General features: G+C 39.8%; 1 protein-coding gene across 1 annotated transcript in view; it reads left to right on the top strand.

Moving 5' to 3' along the window:
• LOC121573967 (galactosylgalactosylxylosylprotein 3-beta-glucuronosyltransferase 1-like) overlaps nt 1-19,491 on the top strand; it is an 89,261-nt gene that overhangs the window by 14,093 nt on the left and 55,677 nt on the right. The window contains exon 2 of the mRNA XM_041886395.1: nt 5,175-5,432. The gene's annotated coding sequence lies outside the window, so the exon portion shown is untranslated. The remainder of the gene's footprint in view (nt 1-5,174; nt 5,433-19,491) is intronic.

The following is a 19,491-nucleotide window of genomic DNA, read 5'->3' as shown; positions in this document are numbered from 1 at the left end:
TTCGCTTTTATCGTCGAAGGAATGAGCGTTACATCGAGGCCTGTACTCTGGAGCGGGATCGATTTGGAGGTGGAGGGTCCGTCATGGTCTGGGGCGGTATGATACAGCATCATCGAACTGAGCTTGTTGTCATTGCAGGCAATCTCAACGCTGTGCGTTACAGGGAAGACATCCTCCTCCCTCATGTGGTACCCTTCCTGCAGGCTCATCCTGACATGACCCTCCAGCATGACAATGCCACCAGCCATACTGCTCGTTCTGTGCGGGATTTCCTGCAAGACAGGAATGTCAGTGTTCTGCCATGGCCAGCGAAGAGCCCGGATCTCAATCCCATTGAGCACGTCTGGGACCTGTTGGATCAGCGGGTGAGGGCTAGGGCCATTCCCCCCAGAAATGTCTGGGAACTTGCAGGTGCCTTGGTGGAAGAGTGGGGTAACATCTCACAGCAAGAACTGGCAAATCTGGTGCAGTCCATGAGGAGGAGATGCACTGCAGTACTTAATGCAGCTGGTGGCCACACCAGATACTGACTGTTACTTTTGATTTTACCCCCTTTGTTCAGGGACACATTCTTCAATTTCTGTTAGTCACATGTCTATGGAACTTGTTCAGTTTATGTCTCAGTTGTTGAATCTTGTCATGTTCATACAAATATTTACACATGATAAGTTTGCTGAAAATAAACGCAGTTGACAGTGAGAGGACGTTTCTTTTTTTGCTGAGTTTACAAAGGTAAGGAACATGACTGCAAGAACACATCACTGTCTGGAGTCAGATGTTAACAGTGTAGTGAGATCTGTGTGACAGTCAGAGAGTGAGTGCGTCGAGTTATGGTGGGCATACATGACTTCTAAAATCTTAACAACTTGGACGTGCTCACATTTCCCGATTTCCTTGTCCCAAATCTTTCATTCCATCTATCCTCAACCCCAGGACGTGGGTGCTCACATTACACAATTATTCCCTAGTTGATCCTGCCCTGCGTTTCTTGGTTGTTGTAGGAAAAAAACGCGACACGCAAACAGCAAGCTGCTTTATTAGTGTGCATATTATTATGTACAGAAATATTTAAAAAAGAGACGGAGGGCAGAATATGGACCCGCAAATGGTTGGACAATATGGATGTTCTATTCTACAGAGGGAATTGGAGGTAATATAAAACGTTTCATATTGAAAAGGCAGCTGCGTTCTCTCCACAGCTCCACCAATCTCCTCGGTCCAATCGCGTCTTAGCACTGCTCATACTATAAGATGCACAACCAACATCTCTGACATGTGGAGCACGTAGCAGCCATCATCCATGCATCCTTGACCTGCTCAAACTACGCGAGTCCCGAAGTATTGATCCTAGCCCACGTCAGAGAGGAAGACAGAAAGTTACTTAAGGCTAAACGAAAGTAGGGTGGTTGGTCGGGGTGGGTGAGGATGGATAGCCGTATAATGCGAACGTCTAGCAACCCAAAGTTTGCCTGTTCGAATCTCATCACGGACAACTTTAGCATTTTAGCTAATTAGCAACTTTGCAACTACTTACAAATGTTTAGCTACTTTACATCTACTTAGCATTTTAGCAAACCCTTCCCCTAACCCTAATCTTACCTTTTAACCTAACTCCTAACCTTAACCCTTTAACCTAACTCCTAACCTTAACCCCTAACTCTAGCTAACGTTAGGCACCTAGCTAACATTAGCAACAACAAATTGGAATTGGTAACATATACATTTAGAAAATTCTTAACATATTGTACGAATTGCAATTCGTAACATATTGTATGAATTGCAATTTGTAACATATCATACAAATTGTAATTCGTAACATATCAAATGAAATGGATGATGGACATCCACAAATGAATACATACCATACGAAAGGTAACATATCATACTAATAGAAGTGTGCCGGATTTACATTTGCTATGTTACGTCTACCCCTGAGTCCAGGTTGAATGGTTAGGTTGTTAGGAATGCACTGATATAAATGGACACACATGGCATTTTGGCAACTTACCCAAAAACGACTTTATAGCGGGCTGTATTAAAGGCACTGCATGGTCAATCTGACGTCTGCATTGACCGTGCATCATTTACGGTGATACGGCCTCTGCAGAAGACAGGGCATTTATACTTCTTGCTCTTCGCAGAGCAGCGCAGATCTGTTATGAAGGAAGTTGTCAAGGAAGTGAGTTTGTGTTTATAAAGGACCTCCCGCCCCCACCTACCATCAACCAGTCATGTCACTCCAGTCACCCTAGTCATAGACTGTTCTCTCTGCTACTGCACGGCAAGCAGTAATAGAGTGCCAAGTCTAAGTCCAAAAGGCTTCTTAACAGCTTCTACCCCTAAGCCATAAGACTGCTGAAAAGCTAAGGCTACTTGCTATTTATTATCTATGCATAGTCACTTTACCCTTACGTACATGTACATATTACCTAAATTACCTCGACTAACCTGTACCCCCACACATTGATTCGGTACCGGTACCCCCTTTATATAGCCTCATTATTGTTATTTTATTGTTACTCTTAGATTTTTTTTTACTGCATTATTGGTTAAGTAAAATCTAGGTTTTTTTGCTAAATAAAGTTGAAGTCGGAAGTTTACATACACTTAGCTTGGAGTCATTAAAACTCGTTTTTCAACCACTTAACACATTTCTTGTTAAAAAACTATAGTCGGTTAGGACAACTACTTTGTGCATGAAACAAGTAATTCTTCCAACAATTGTTTACAGACAGATTATTTCACTTATAATTCACTGTATCACAATTCCAGTGGGTCAGAAGTTTACATACACTAAGTTGACTGTGCCTTTAAACAGCTTGGAAAATTCCAGAAATGATGTCATGGCTTTAGAAGCTTCTGAAAGGCTAATTGACATCATTTGAGTCAATTGGAGGTGTACCTGTGGATGTATTTCAAGGCTTACCTTAAAACTCAGTGCCTCTTTGCTTGACATCATGGGAAAATCTAAAGGAATCAGCCAAGATCTCAGAAAAAAAATTGTAGACCTCCGCAAGTCTGGTTCATCCTTGGGAGCAATTTCCAAACGCCTGAAGGTTCCACGTTCATCTGTACAAACAATAGTACGCAAGTATAAACACAATGGGACCACACAGCCGTCATACCACTCAGGAAGGAGACGCGTTCTGTCTCCTAGAGATTAACGTACTTTGGTGCGAAAAGTGCAAATCAATCCCAGAACAACAGCAAAGGAACTTGTGAAGATGCTGGAGGGAACAAGTACAAAATTATCTATATCCACAGTAAAACGAGTCCTATATCGACATAACCTGAAAGGCTGCTCAGCAAGGAAGAAGCCACTGCTCCAAAACCGCCATAAAAAAGCCAGACTACGGTTTGCAACTGCACATGGGGACAAAGATCATACTTTTTGGAGAAATGTACTCTGGTCTGATGAAACAAAAATATAACTGTTTGGCCATAATGACCTATGTTATGTTTGGAGGAAAAAGGGGGTTGCTTGCAAGGCGAAGAACACCATCCCAACTGTGAAGCACGGGGGTGGCAGCATCATGCTGTGGGGGTGCTTTGCTGCAGGAGGGACTGGTGCACTTCACAAAATAGATGGCATCATGAGGAAGGAAAATGATGTGGATATATTGAAGCAACATCTCAAGACATCAGTCAGGAAGTTAAAGCTTGGTCGCAAATGGGTCTTCCAAATAGACAATGACCCCAAGCATACTTCCAAAGTTGTGGCAAAATGGCTTAAGGACAACGAAGTCAAGGTATTGGAGTGGCCATCACAAAGCCCTGACCTCAATCCTATAGAAAATGTGTGGGCAAGCAAGGAGGCCTACAAACCTGACTCAGTTCTACCAGTTCTGTCAGGAGGAATGGGCCAAAATTCACCCAACTTATTGTGGGAAGCTTGTGGAAGGCTACCCGAAACGTTTGACCCAAGTTAAACAATTTAAAGGCAATGCTACCAAATACTAATTAAGTGTATGTAAACTTCTGACCCACTGGGAATGTGATGAAAGAAATAAAAGCTGAAATAAATCATTCTCTCTACTATTATTCTGACATTTCACATTCTTAAAATAAAGTGTTGATCCTAACTGACCTAAAACAGGGTATTTTTACTAGGATTAAATGTCAGGAATTGTGAAAAACTGAGTTTAAATCTATTTGGCTAAGGTGTATGTAAACTTCCGACTTCAACTGTATGTACAATATTTATTTTTAGCTGCTTTCCACCATATCCCATCATGACCCTTAAAGTGAAATGCTCTTAAAGTGAAATTTCCTACCAATATCTTCCTCGAAAAAGGAGGAAAGGGGATGCATGCCTTTTCAATAAATTGATGCTGTCTCTCTCAACTGTCAGATACAAAAGAATAAACAGTTTGTGAGATTAAAAAAATGTCATCTGTTCTGAAGTTATCGAACAAATGTTTTATTTTCTGAATAGGTCATCGAGTCCAGGTTATACACAATGTAATACAATATTCTGGGTGCTCTTTAATTTCACATTGCTATTTACAAACGCTGTCTACAGACTGATTCAGCCTTTGATTCACACTGTAGTTTTGATCTCGACTGGTCTTTCACAGGGCAGGGAGTTCACAGACACTTCCTCCTCCTCCAAAACACCTGCTGCATGAAACAAAAATATTCTACTCCCCCTGCCAAAAGTATTTAGCTAATTTCCTGCTTAATTACCACTATCAGCATGTCCTTCAATCCAATCTCTATCCAATTTAGAAATGTCTCAATGTACTGCCTCTCATATAGCCGTTTCCTTAGATTAGAGGCTTATTTTTACCATGTCAACTATGTGGCAATTTGGGGGTTTAAGGATGTCCGCTCAGAATGTAGCCCTTTCATAACGCTCATCAGGAAATGAAAGCGAATGAAAAGAAATGGCACAACTGTCTGTCTGACTGCCCATGTGACTGCTGCTTGTACTGCAGATATATTACCCAAACGTTATGCATCACTCTCTTAGTTTTACAATGTCTCATCCCTAGGCAAAAATCCCTTTGGAGGGCTGTTACATTTTTTATAGGATTTATTCCATTGTCCCACCATGTACCCCCCCCCCCCTCCTCCTCCCACACACCCTTCCCTTTCTGTCAGCTTTCAACAATCCCAGCCTTTGTTTTTGAAGAAGCATTCCTCCAGAGGGATCACCTATTCTGTCTCCACAGGGGCTGGCACTGAGGACACGACCCTGCTGCCCATGGATTGGATACCCCGCCCGGACGCACTACCCGGACAAGCCTGCTCAAACTCGTAGCTCCTCAGTTGGGCAAATCACTTTGTGTAGTTCACTGAGGAAAGAGGAGGAAGCTGACTTTATGGGTCCCTTAGACCCGGATGTCGACACACTATAGCACCATCACCACAGACATCACAGACACTACACGACTTGCCTTCATGAGAAGTGCAGAAGATCCAATGTCATTGTGAGTATAACGAGTCATTCTTGTTTGAGTTGCTGAGGCATTTGATTCGCTTCTTATCTTAGAATTAGTCCTAATCTCAACCACAGAAATAGATTTACCACCATCACAGAGTGCTGACTTCAATGGGGATGTCCATTCTAGAGATTCAATTTCTATGATCTCAAAAAGGTGTCAAGAATGTTTAACCTGCCATCTAGGTTCAGGGACTGATCAACTTGGATTGACTTTAGAACCACATGTTATGCGACAGCTGCTGTATAGGTCTATGGCACAAATAGATAGGCTAGTATTTATAATATGTACAGTACATTTCAATGTTTTGTGAGAAAAGTTTAATGCTGCTGGGCAAATTACTTGTGTACATATTCATGCATTTGCATAGTAACAGGGTTGTTGTGCATTGATGTTTCTGTAACTCTATATAGACCTCTCATGGGAACACTACCCACCTGTACCATGGAAACAGACAGGCACCAGAGTTCGGTTCCTACTGAACCATTTCTTTAAAGGGATGTTACTTATCTAGGCTGTAGTTTTGTCAGTATTACCATTGACCGGTAAGGTGTTTACCAACAAAACCAATGCACAAGCAACCATGAGGCAAAAAGCAGATGAGGTTGGCTTAAAATCTAAAATATTATTGACAACATGTAAGCTATATTTTGTCTGCAAATGTTTATTGAAAACAGAATACATTTGCCCAATATAGCACTTTCAGTTGTTGGTTAGCTAGCTAACTAACCCTAGCCATATAAGTATAGACGTGACAAGCGTCAAAACACGTCAAAACAAGATGTAATCAAGAACAAAATTCAAATTATATCAAAATTTTTATTTGAGATTCTTCAAATAGAGACCCTTTGCCTTGATGACAGCTTTACACACTCTTGGCATTCTCTCAACCAGCCTCATGAGGTAGTCACCTGGAATGCATTTCAATTAACAGGTGTGCCTTCTTACATTTTAGTCATTTAGCAGACGCTCTTATCCAGAGCGACTTACAGTTAGTGAGTGCATACATTTTTGTATTTTTTATTTTTCATACTGGCCCCCTGTTCACCAGCTCAGCTGGTAGAGCATGGCACTTGCAACGCCATGGTTGTGGGTTCGTTTCCCACGGGGGGGGCAGTATGAAAAAAAAAAGATGTATGCACTCACTAACTGTAAGTCGCTCTGGATAAGAGTGTCTGCTAAATGACAAAAAAAAAAAAAAAGAGGACCGTCACAGGAATGGAAGACCAAGAGTTACCTCTGCTGCAGAGGATAAGTTCATTAGAGTTACCAGCCTCAGAAATGGCAGCCCAAATAAATGCTTCACAGAGATCAAGTCACAGACACATCTCAACATCTACTGTTCAGAGGGGACTCTGTGATTCAGGCCTTCATTGTCAAATTGCTGCAAAGAAACCATTACTAAAGGACACCAATAAGAAGAATAGACCTGCTTGGCCCAAGAAACACAAGCAATGGACATCAGACCGTGTAAATGTGTCCTTTGGTCTGGAGTCCAAATTGGAGATCTTTGGTTCCAACCACCGTGTCTTTGTGAGACGTGGTGTGGATGAACGGATTATCTCTGCATGTGTGGTTCCCACCCTAAAGCATGGAGGAGGAGGAGGTGTTATGGTGTGGGGGTACTTTGCTGGTGACACTGTCTGTGATTTATTTAGAATTCAAGGCATACTTAAGCAGCATGGCTACCACAGCATTCAGCAGCGATACCATTTGGTTTGGGCTTACTGGGACTATCATTTGTTTTTCAACAGGACAATGTCCCAACACACTTCCAGGCTGTGTAAGGGCTATTTGACCAAGAAGGAGAGTGATGGAGTGCTGCATCAGATGACCTGGCCTCCACAATCCCCCGACCTCAACCCAATTGAGATGGTTTGGGATGATTCGGACGGCAGAGTGAAGGAAAAGTGCTCAGCATATGAGGGAACTCCTTCAAGACTGTTGGAAAAGCATTCCAGGTTGAGACAATGCCAAGAGTGTGCAAAGCTGTCATAAAGGCGAAGGGTGGCTATTTGATGAATCTCAAATATATAATATATTTTTGGTTACTACATGATTCCATATGTGTTATTTAATAGTTTTGATGTCTTCAATATTGTTCTACAATGTAGAAAATAGTAAAAATAAAGAAAAACCCTTGAATGAGTAGGTGTGTCCAAACTTTTGACTGGTACTGTATATATACATAAACATACATATATACAGTTGAAGTCGGAAGTTTACATACACTTAGGTTGGAGTCATTCAAACTAGTTTTTCAACCACTCCACAAATTGCTTGTTAACACACTATAGTTTTGGCAAGTTGGTTAGGAGATCTTCAGTTTCTTGGCAATTTCAAGCATTGGAATAGCCTTCATTTCTCAGAACAAGAATAGACTGACGATTTTCAGAAGAAAGTTATTTTTTTCTGGCCATTTTGATCCTGTAATCGAACCCACAATTGCTGATGCTCCAGATACTCAACTAGTCTCAAGAAGGCCAGCTTTATTGCTTCTTTAATCAGCACAACAGTTTTCAGCTGTGCTAACATAATTGCAAAAGGGTTTTCTAATGCTCAATTAGCCTTTTAAAATGATAAACTTGGATTAGCAAACACAAGGTGCTATTGGAACACAGGACTGATGGTTGCTGATAATGGGCCTCTGTACGCCTATATAGATATTCCATAAAAAATCAGCCGTTTCCAGCTACAATAGCCATTTAAAACATTAACAATGTCTACAGTGTATTTCTGATCAATTTGATGTTATTTTAATGGTCAAAAAAATTGCTTTCCTTTTGAAAACAAGGACATTTCTACGTGACCCCAAACTTTTGAACGGCCATATATATACACATATCCTTTAAAAATATATATTTTCCTTTATTACTTTTTAACCCTACCACTCCTCCCCTAATTGGAGTAAACTAGTGAACAACAACGCTTAGGCCTCTACTTCCAGCTTATACATATTATATAAATTTTATGGACACAGTCTATTTTACAATAGTTCTATTTTGTTTGTTTTTACTCCTGAACTTCCTCTACCCTCAACCTCTCCGATCATTTTCATGATGTCCATCCGGTTTGCTTCTATATGCCATATCTCTCCAACTGTGCTTCTTCACAAAAGCTCTAAACCTATAACCGATATACTTATTATGGACACAGCGTGCCCTACAGTAGTTATCTTGCTGTTATTAGTTGTTGTTAGTTGTTATTAGCCCATCCTTCAGCTCCATTCAACACCACCTATCTATCTCTTAACACCATCCATATTGGATTCCTATTTGCCATTTATTTTTCAACTGTGCTGTGATGTTTCACAAAAGTTCTGATCCTTTCTATTCAAATTTTTTCTATAGATTGTAAATTGAAAATAAACATTTTTGCTAAAAGTATTATTATATTATTGATCGATTGACTATGACTTTTTAGATCACCCAGTTGTGCTATCTGCAGTGTTAGCTCCAGGTAAATATTGCAATTCTTCTGCCATTCCTGGACCTGTGACCAAAAACCAGCTACATTTGGACAGTACCAAAGCAAATAATCTAATGATTCTGTCTCTTAGCAGCAAAATCTGCAGAGCTGGGAAGGTTGTATCGCCCATATAAATAACATTATATTGGTTGCAAGAATTTTGTATAATAATTTAAATTGAAGTTTTGAATCCGGCGTCATTTTGCGTATCAGTTCATAAACAATGTTCCATGGAATCGGTACATCAAAAATCTCTTCCCAACTTTTTTGCAATCTACATGTATATGGCACGCCAGGCAATTCTTTGGTCCTGAAGTGAAACTGGTATACTTTTTTATTTATCACAATTTTCTTTAACCAATTATGGTCTTTAATGCAGGGCCGACAGACAAGTTCCTTACTTTTTTCCCCTTCCACTTTCCTCTTCCATTTTTGCGGTAATGCTGCAATTTTGGGTAGAGCGGACATTTCCATATATTTTTGTTAGCTGCATGTGCAACATAACTCCACCAGTCCTACCTATGATATAATATATAAAGATTATACCTTTTTAATTTTTTATCAAACACTTTTGTTTTTTTATCAATTAGTATATTTGAGTTTAAGCACAATATTTGTTGCATTATTTGTTCTGTCCTTTCTGGTGGATTAAATTGAAATTGTAACCAACTTTCTATGGCTTGTTTTAAAAATAGCGATATTTGGGAGATTATTTCCTTTTCAAATAACTGAAAGTGATAGGTTGTAATCTGAATAAAGGGAAAAAGCCTATTCTTGAACATAGGGTGAGACATTCTTACTAATTTGCTAGAGAACCAGTTCGGATTTAAGTATAACTTTTGTATGCCTGAAGCCTTTAGTGAGAGGTCTAATGCTTTAATATTTAATAATTTCTGCCCTCCGAATTCATATTCATTATATAAATAGGCCCCTTTAATTTTGTCTGGCTTGCCGTTCCAAATAAAATGGAATATATTTTTCTCATATAATTAAAAAAAACTGTTATTTTGTTGTAGGCAAGACCATAAGCAAATAGGTAAACTGGGATATTACTAAAGAGTTAATCAGGGTGATTTTTTCACAAATAGACAGGTATTTACCTTTCCATGGTATCAAGATCTTATCTATTTCTATAAAGATTTATTGGAGTGAGATCGTTTATTTCTTTCGGGATATGTATACCGAGTATATCCACATCACCATCAGACCATTTTATTGGTAAACTACACAGTAATGTAAAAGTTTTATTTTTTAGAGATCCAATACGTAAGATACTACACTTATCATAATTTGGTTGTAATCCAGAGGTTAGAAAAATTATCTAGATCCTCTATGAGGCTGTGGAGGGATCCAAGTTGTGGATTTGAAAGAAAACATTAATCATCAGCGTACAATGACACCTTTGTTTTTTAAGCCCTGTATTTCTAATCCCTTGATGTTATTGTTGGATCTGATTTTAATAGCTAACATTTCGAGGGCTATAATAAATAGATATGCCGATAGTGGACAACATTGTTTTACTCCTCTTGACAGTTTAAAACTTTCTGAGAAGTAGCCATTATTTACTATTTTACACCTAGGGTTACTATACATGATATTAACCGATTTTATAAGAGATTGTCCAAAATTGAAATGTTCCAGGCATTTATATACAGTGGCTTGCGAAAGTATTCACCCCCCTTGGCATTTTTCCTATTTTGTTGCCCTATAACCTGGAATTAAAATTGATTTTTGGGGGGTTTGTGTCATTTGATTTACACAATACGCCTACCACTTTGAAGATTACAAATATTTTTTATTGTGAAACAAAAAAGAAATACGACAAAAAAACAGAAAACTGGAGCGTGCATAACTATTCACCTCTCCAAAGTCAATACTTTGTAGAGTCACCTTTTGCAGCAATTACAGCTGCGAGTCTCAACGGGTATATCTCTAAAAGCTTGGCACATCTAGCCACTGGGATTTTTGCCCATTCTTCAAGGCAAAACTGCTCCAGCTCCTTCAAGTTGGATGGGTTCCGCTGGTGTACAGCAATCTTTAAGTCATACCACAGATTCTCAATTGGATTGAGGTCTGGGCTTTAACTAGGCCATTCCAATACATTGAAATGTTTCCCCTTAAACCACTTGAGTGTTGCTTTAGCAGTATGCTTAGGGTCATTGTCCTGCTGGAAGGTGAACCTCCGTCCCAGTCTCAAATCTCTGGAAGACTGAAACAGGTTTCCCTCAAGAATTTCCTCGTATTTAACGCCATCCATCATTCCTTCAATTCTGATCAGTTTCCCAGTCCCTGCCGATGAAAAACATCCCCATAGCATGATGCTGCCACCACCATGCTTCACTGTGGGGATTGTGTTCTCGGGGTGATGAGAGGTGTTGGGTTTGCGCCAGACATAGCGTTTTCCTTGATGGCCAAAAAGCTCAATTTTAGTCTCATCTGACCAGAGTACCTACTTCCATATGTTTGGGGAGTCTCCCACATGCCTTTTCGCGAACACCAAACGTGTTTGCTTATTTTTTTCTATAAGCAATGGCTTTTTTCTGGCCACTCTTCCGTAAAGCCCAGCTCTGTGGAGTGTACGTCTTAAAGTGGACCTATGGACAGATACTCCGATCTCCGCTGTGGAGCTTTGCAGCTCCTTCAGGGTTATCTTTGGTCTCTTTGTTGCCTCTCTGATTAATGCCCTCCTTGCCTGTTCTGTGAGTTTTGGTGGGCAGCCCTCTCTTGGTAGGTTTGTTGTGGTGCCATATTCTTTCAATTTTTTTATAATGGATTTAATGGTGCTCCGTCGGATGTTCAAAGTTTCTGATATTTTTTTATAACCCAACCCTGATCTGTACTTCTCTACAACTTTGTCCCTGACCTGTTTGGAGAGCTCCTTGGTCTTCATGGTGCCGCTTGCTTCGTTGTGCCCCTTGCTTAGTGGTGTTGCAGACTCCGGGGCCTTTCAGAACAGGTGTATGTATACTGAGATCATGTGACAGATCATGTGACACTTAGATTGCACACAGGTGGACTTTATTTAACTAATTATGTGACTGCTGAAGGTAATGGGTTGCACCAGATCTTATTTAGGGGTTTCATAGCAAAGGGGGAGAATACATATGCACGCACCTCTATTCCGTTATTAATTTTTTTAGAATTTTTTGAAACATTTTGAAACATCATTTCACTTCACAATTTTGACTATTTTCTGTATGTCCATTACATGAAATCCAAATAAAAATCCATTATATTTACAGGTTGTAATGCAACAATATAGGAAAAGCGCCAAGGGGGATGAATACTTTTGCAAGACACTGTATAAACCCCAGTCGTACTTTATTAAAAGCCTTTTCAAAGTCAGCTATGAATAGCAGGCCTGGTTTCCCAGATTTTTCAGTGTTCTATTGTTTCCAGGACATGCCTTATATTATCTCCAATGTATCGTCCATGTAAAAAACCTGTCTGATTAGAATGAATAATGTCCGACAATACCTTTTTAATTCTATGCGCTGTACATTTTGCAAGAATTTTTGCATCACAACACTGAAGTTTAATTGGCCTCCAATGTTTTAATTGGACTGGATCTTTATATTTCCCACTTGTATCTTGTTTCAGTAAAAATGAAATCAGACCTTCTTGTTGAGTGTCTGATAATCTACTATTTACATAGGAGTGGTTAAAACATGCTATTAACGGTCCTTTGAGTATATCAAAACAGGTTTGGTATAACTCAACTGGTATGCCATCCAGCCCTGGAGTTTTCCCAGACTTAAATGCTTTAATTGCATCAATAATGTAATTTTGCCTTCACATGAATCTTCCTGTATGGCTGTTAATTTTACATTATCAATAGAAAAAAAATCCATACAATTATCTTCGGTTAGAGAAGATGGAGGAGACTGAAACGAAAACATATTCTTAAAGTACTTTGCTTCCTCTTTCAAAATATAATTTGGTGAATCATGGGTGACTCCGTCATTTGTAACCAGTTTCAGTAGCATTTCTATGTTGAAGATTAAACAAGTATTTGGTGCATTTTTCCCCATATTCTATCCAGTTTGCTTTATTTTTTATAATATATCACACTTGATCTTTCTTGAATATGTTCCTCCATTTCTTTTAGTTTTAACTTATTCCGAGCCTCTACGGTACAGTTTTTATTGCTATCTATCCGTTCTGTTAGACCTTCTATTTCCTTTGTTAGTATGGACTCTTTTGATCTAAATTACTTTTGTTTTAGAAATGAGTACTTCATTGCATGGCCTCTAAAGGCACATTTAAAAGTGTCCCATACAATAAGGGGATTTGCTGTGCCTATGTTATGTTGGAAAAATAAAGTTATAAATTCCTCTGTCCTAGTTAAAAACAAGTTATCATCCAATAGACTTTGATTACATTTCCAATATCCTCGCCCACGTGGAAATTCAGAAAGAGTAATGTATATGCCAATGATCTGATGGTCCGACCTCATTCTGTCCCATATCAACACTTTTATTTTATTTTTTTACCTATGGTGCCAACGAGAATGACATAAGAAAGAAGTCAAAACGACTAGCTTGATTGAGCCTCCGCCATGTACAGTTAAAGTTGGAAGTTTACATACACCTTAGTCAAATACATTTCAACTCAGTTTTTCACAATTCCTGACATTTAATCCTAGTAAAATTCCCTGTCTTAGGCCAGTTAGGATCACCACTTTATTTTAAGAATGTGAAATGTCAGAATAATAGTAGAGAGAATGATTTATTTCAGCTTTTATTTATTTCTTCACATTCCCAGTGGGTCAGAAGTTTACATACACTCAATTAGTATTAGGTACAGTGAGGGAAAAAAGTATTTGATCCCCTGCTGATTTTGTACGTTTGCCAACTGACAAAGACATGATCAATCTATAATTTTAATGGTAGGTTTATTTGAACAGTGAGAGACAGAATAACAACAAAAAAATCCAGAAAAACGCATGTCAAAGATGTTATGAACTGATTTGCATTTTAATTTGGGAAATAAGTATTTGACCCCTCTGCAAAACATGACTTAGTACTTGGTGGCAAAACCATTGTTGGCAATCACAGAGGTCAGATGTTTCTTGTAGTTGGCCACCAGGTTTTCACACATCTCAGGAGGGATTTTCTCCCACTCCTCTTTGCAGATCTTCTCCAAGTCATTAAGGTTTTGAGGCTGACGTTTGGCAACTTGAACCTTCAGCTCCCTCCACAGATTTTGGGATTAAGGTCTGGAGACTGGCTAGGCCACTCCAGGACCTTAATGTGCTTCTTCTTGAGCCACTCCTTTGTTTCCTTGGCCGTGTGTTTTGGGTCATTGTCATTCTGGAATACCCATCCACAACCCATTTTCAATGCCCTGGCTGAGGGAAGGAGGTTCTCACCCAAGATTTGACGGCCCCGTCCATCGTCCCTTTGATGCAGTGAAGTTGTCCTGTCCCCTTAGCAGAAAAACACCCCCAAAGCATAATGTTTCCACCTCCAGGTTTGACGGTGGCGATGGTGTTCTTGGGGTCATAGGCAGCATTCCTCCTCCTCCAAACACGGTGAGTTGAGTTGATGCCAAAGAGCTCGATTTTGGTCTCAACTGACCACAACACTTTCACCCAGTTCTCCTCTGAATCATTCAGATGTTCATAGGCAAACTTCAGATGGGCCTGTATATGTGCTTTCTTGAGCAGAGGGACCTTGCGGGCGCTGCAGGATTTCAGTCCTTCACGGTGTAGTGTGTTACCAATTGTTTTCTTGGTGACTATGGTCCCAGCTACCTTGAGATCATTGACAAGATCCTCCCGTGTAGTTCTGGGCTGATTCCTCACCGTTCTCATGAACATTGCAACTCCACAAGGTGAGATCTTGCATGGAGCCCCAGGCCGAGGGAGATTGACAGGTCTTTTTTGTTTCTTCCATTTGCGAATAATCACACCAACTGTTGTCACCTTTTCACCAAGCTGCTTGGCGATGGTCTTGTAGCCCATTCCAGCCATTCCAGCTTCTGTGGACAGGTGTCTTTTATACAGGTAACAAGCTGAGATTAGGAACACTCCCTTTAAGAGTGTGCTCCTAATATCAGCTTGTTACCTGTATAAAAGACACCTGGGAGCCAGAAATCTTTCTGATTGAGAGGGGGTTAAATACTTATTTCCCTCATTAAAATGCAAATCAATTTATAACATTTTTGACATGCATTTTTCTGGATTTTTGTTGTTATTCTGTCTCTCACTTTTCAAATAAACCTATCATTAAAATTATAGACTGATCATTTCTTTGTCAGTGGGCAAACGTACAAAATCAGCAGGGGATCAAATACTTTTTTCCCTCACTGTAGCATTGCCTTTAAATTGTTTAACTTGGGTGAAACGTTTCGGGTAGCCTTCCACAAGCTTCCCACAATAAATTGGGTGAATTTTGGCCCATTCCTCCTGACAGAACTGGTGTAACTGACTCAGGTTTGTAGGCCACCTTGCTCGCACACGCTTTTTCAGTTCTGCCCACACATTTTCTATAGGATTGAGGTCAGGGCTTTGTGATGGCCACTCCAATACCTTGACTTTGTTGTCCTTAAGCCATTTTGCCACAACTTTGGAAGTATGCTTGGGGTCATTGTCCATTTGGAAGACCCATTTGCGACCAAGCTTTAACTTCCTGACTGATGTCTTGAGATGTTGCTTCAATATATCCACATACTTTTTCTTCCTCATGATGCCATCTATTTTGTGAAGTGCACCAGTCCCTCCTGCAGCAAAGCACCCCCACAGCATTATTCTGCCACCCCCGTGCTTCACGGTTGGGATGGTGTTCTTCGGCTAGCAAGCAACCCCCTTTTTCCTCCAAACATAACAATGGTCATTATGGCCAAACAGTTCTATTTTTGTTTAATCAGACCAGAGTACATTTACGATCTTTGTCCCCATGTGCAGTTGCAAACCGTAGTCTGGCTTTTTTATGGTGGTTTTGGAGCAGTGGCTTCTTCCTTGCTGAGCGGCCTTTCAGGTTATGTCGATATAGGACTCGTTTTACTGTCAATACTTTTGTACCTGTTTCCTCCAGCATCTTCACAAGGTCCTTTGCTGTTGTTCTGGGATTGATTTGCACTTTTCGCATCAAAGTACGTTCATCTCTAGGAGACAGAACGTGTCTCCTTCCTGAGCGGTATGATGGCTGTGTGGTCCCAGGGTGTTTATACTTACGTACTATTGTTTGTACAGATGAACGTGGTACCTTCAGGCGTTTGGAAATTGCTCCCAAGGATGAACCAGACTTGTGGAGGTCTACAATTTGTTTTCTGAGGTCTTGGCTGATTTCTTTTGATTTTCCCATGATGTCAAGCAAAGAGGCACTGAGTTTGAAGGTAGGCCTTGAAATACATCCACAGGTACACCTCCAATTGACTCAAATGATGTCAATTAGTGTATCAGAAGCTTCTGAAGCCATGACACCATTTTCTGGAATTTTCCAAGCTGTTTAAAGGCACAGTCAACGTAGTGTATGTAAACTTCTGACCAACTGGAATTGTGATACAGTGAATTATAAGTGAAATAATATGTCTGTAAACAATTGTTGGAAACATTACTTGTGTCATGCACAAAGTAGATGTCCTAACCGACTTGCCAAAACTATAGTTTGTTAACAAGAAATTTGTGGAGTGGTTGAAAAACAAGTTTTAAAAACTCTAACCTAAGTGTATGTAAACTTCCGACTTCAACTGTATATCTCACTAGGTCAGGATATTTAAAACTCCATATATCCACTAGTTCTAATATTTCCATGACATTCATGATTTTCTTAAGAGGGTGATAGTTTGTAGTGTGATTTCCTTTACAGTCTGTTGAGGTATTTAAAACAGTATTATAATCGCCCACCATAATAATAGAGTCTTGTATTGCTTGCAGGGCTGATAATTGATTATATATATTTTCAAAGAAGTGTAGATCATAAATGATTTGGTCCGTAAAGGTTAATGAGCCATATCTGTTTATGATCCAATAACATATTTAAAATCATCCATCTACCTTGCGGATCTGTTTGGACAATTTGCACATTCGGATCATCACCCCTTTTGAGTTTCTTTGCCCATGGGAGGAGTATATTTCACCTCCCCAGTCCTTTTTCCATACAACTTCATCTAAAATTGTTGAATGAGTTTCCTGTAAACAATAGATATTATATTCCTTCTCTTTGAGCCAGGTAAATATTGTTCTTCTTTTCTTATTATCTGCTAAGCCAATAAAATTATAACTGGCTATACTTATTTCACCATTTACCATAATAAGATACACGTTTCAAATCTATTTATCATAATATATGTTTGTAAATTTACCATTAAAAAGTACCATAGTGATTGAGTGTCCATATAGCTGTACCATGATATTTGCATTGCTACTAAGTAACCCTCCAATTGTTCTCCACTGTTCCACCCGCTAAAGCCCCTCCCCATCCCAAGTTGGGTTGTCATCCCAGTGACCGGTAGACCACCCCCGTCCCCTGGATCCCTATGCCCCCCGAGAGGCCAGGACCCATCCTTTGAAAACGGCACACAGTGCTACCCACAGAACAGAAGCAAATCACCCGCTAAAAGTATTTTCAATGCTCTCACCTCAATTTGCTTTACATATAACTATTACTAACATACAGTACAAGTCAAAAGTATGGACACACCTACTCATTCAAGGGTTTTCTTTATTTTTAATATTTTCTACATTGTAGAATAATAGTGAAGACATCAAAACTATGAAATAACACATATGGAATCATGTAGTAACCAAAATAGTGTTAAACAAATCAAAACATATTTTATATTTGAGATTCTTCAAATAGCCACCCTTTACTTGATGACAACTTTGCACACTCTTGGCATTCTCTCAACCAGCTTCACCTGGAATGCTTTTCCAAAGGTCTTGAAGGTGTTCCCACATATGCTGTGCACTTGTTGGCTGCTTTTCCTTCCCTCTGTCGTCCGACTCATCCCAAACCATCTCAATTGGGTTGAGGTCGGGGGATTGTGGAGGCCAGCTCATCTGATGCAGCCCTCCATCACTCTCCTTCTTGGTCAAATAGCCCTTACACAGCCTGGAGGTGTGTTGGGTCATTGTCCTGTTGAAAAACAAATGATAGTCCCACTAAGCCCAAACCAGATGGGATGACGTATCGCTGCAGAATGCTGGGGTAGCCATGCTGGTTAAGTGTGCCTTGAATTCTAAATAAATGTGTCACCAGCAAAGCACCCCCACACCATAACACCTCCTCCTCCATGCTTTACGGTGGGAACTACACATGCAGAGATCATCCGTTCACCCACATAACGTCTCACCAAGACACAGTTGTTGGAACCAAAAATCTCCAATTTGGACTCCAGACCAAAGGACAAATTTCCAATGGTCCATTGCTTGTGTTTTTTGGCCCAAGCAGGTCTCTTCTTATTATTGGTGTACTTTAGTAGTTGTTTCTTTACAGCAATTCGACCATGAAGGCCTGATTCACACAGTCCCCTCTGAACAGTTGATGTTGAGATGTGTCTGACTTGAACTCTGTGAAGCATTTATTTGGGCTGCAATTTCTGAGGCTGGTAACTCTAAAGAACTTATCCTCTGCAGCAGAGGTAACTCTGGGTCTTCCATTCCAGTGGCGGTCCTCATGAGAGCCAGTTTAATCATAGCGCTTGATGGTTTTTGTGACTGCACTTGAAGAAACTTTCAAAGCTCTTGAAATTTTCCAGATTGACTGTCCTTCATGTCTTAAAGTAATGATGGACTGTCGTTCCTCTTTGCTTATTTGAGCTGTTCTTGCCATAATATGGACTTGGTCTTTTACCAAATAGGGCTATCTTCTGTATACCCCCCCTACCTTGTCACAACACAACTTATTGGCTCAAACACATTAAGAAGGAAAGAAATTCCATAAATGAACTTTTAATTAACGCTTGTTAATTTAAATTCATTCCACGTGACTACCTCATGAAGCTGGTTGAGAGAACGCCAAGACTGTGCAGAGCTGTCATCAAGGCAAAGGGTGGCTATTTGTTTAACACTTTTTTGGTTACTACATGATTCCATATGTGTTATTTCATAGTTTTGATGTCTTCACTATTATTCTACAATGTAAAACATTTTAAAAATAAAGAAAAACCCTTGAATGAGTAGGTGCGTCTAAACTTTTGACTGGTAGTGTTTATCTATTCAAATATCTTGCTTATCTTAATATCCATCATTAACAATTAATATGTGTGAAAATGTTGGCAGTTCATGCAAATAATTTTTTTCCTAAAACCAGGATTGCCATTGCATCACATTACATTTTTGTCAAGCAATTATTATTTTAGCAAACAATTATTATGATTCATCCTATATTGTCCCCAACATCCTTACCCCCTTGCAACAGATGTGGGATACATACACACCACACACACACACACACACACACACACACACACACACACACACACACATACTCTTACACACTCAACCCCTTTCCCCCACAATCAACCATAAGCTCAGATGCTTAACGGTTGTCACATCCCAGAGCCCAACTCAAGAAAGGACCTGATTTATATATACAGTTACAGCTGTTTGAGAAAGCATGCAAGATTGAGCAAA

The sequence above is a fragment of the Coregonus clupeaformis genome, chromosome 9 (assembly GCF_020615455.1).
Source record: "Coregonus clupeaformis isolate EN_2021a chromosome 9, ASM2061545v1, whole genome shotgun sequence".
Classification (NCBI taxonomy): Eukaryota; Metazoa; Chordata; class Actinopteri; order Salmoniformes; family Salmonidae; genus Coregonus; species Coregonus clupeaformis.
This window is presented reverse-complemented; position numbering and strand designations above follow the sequence as displayed.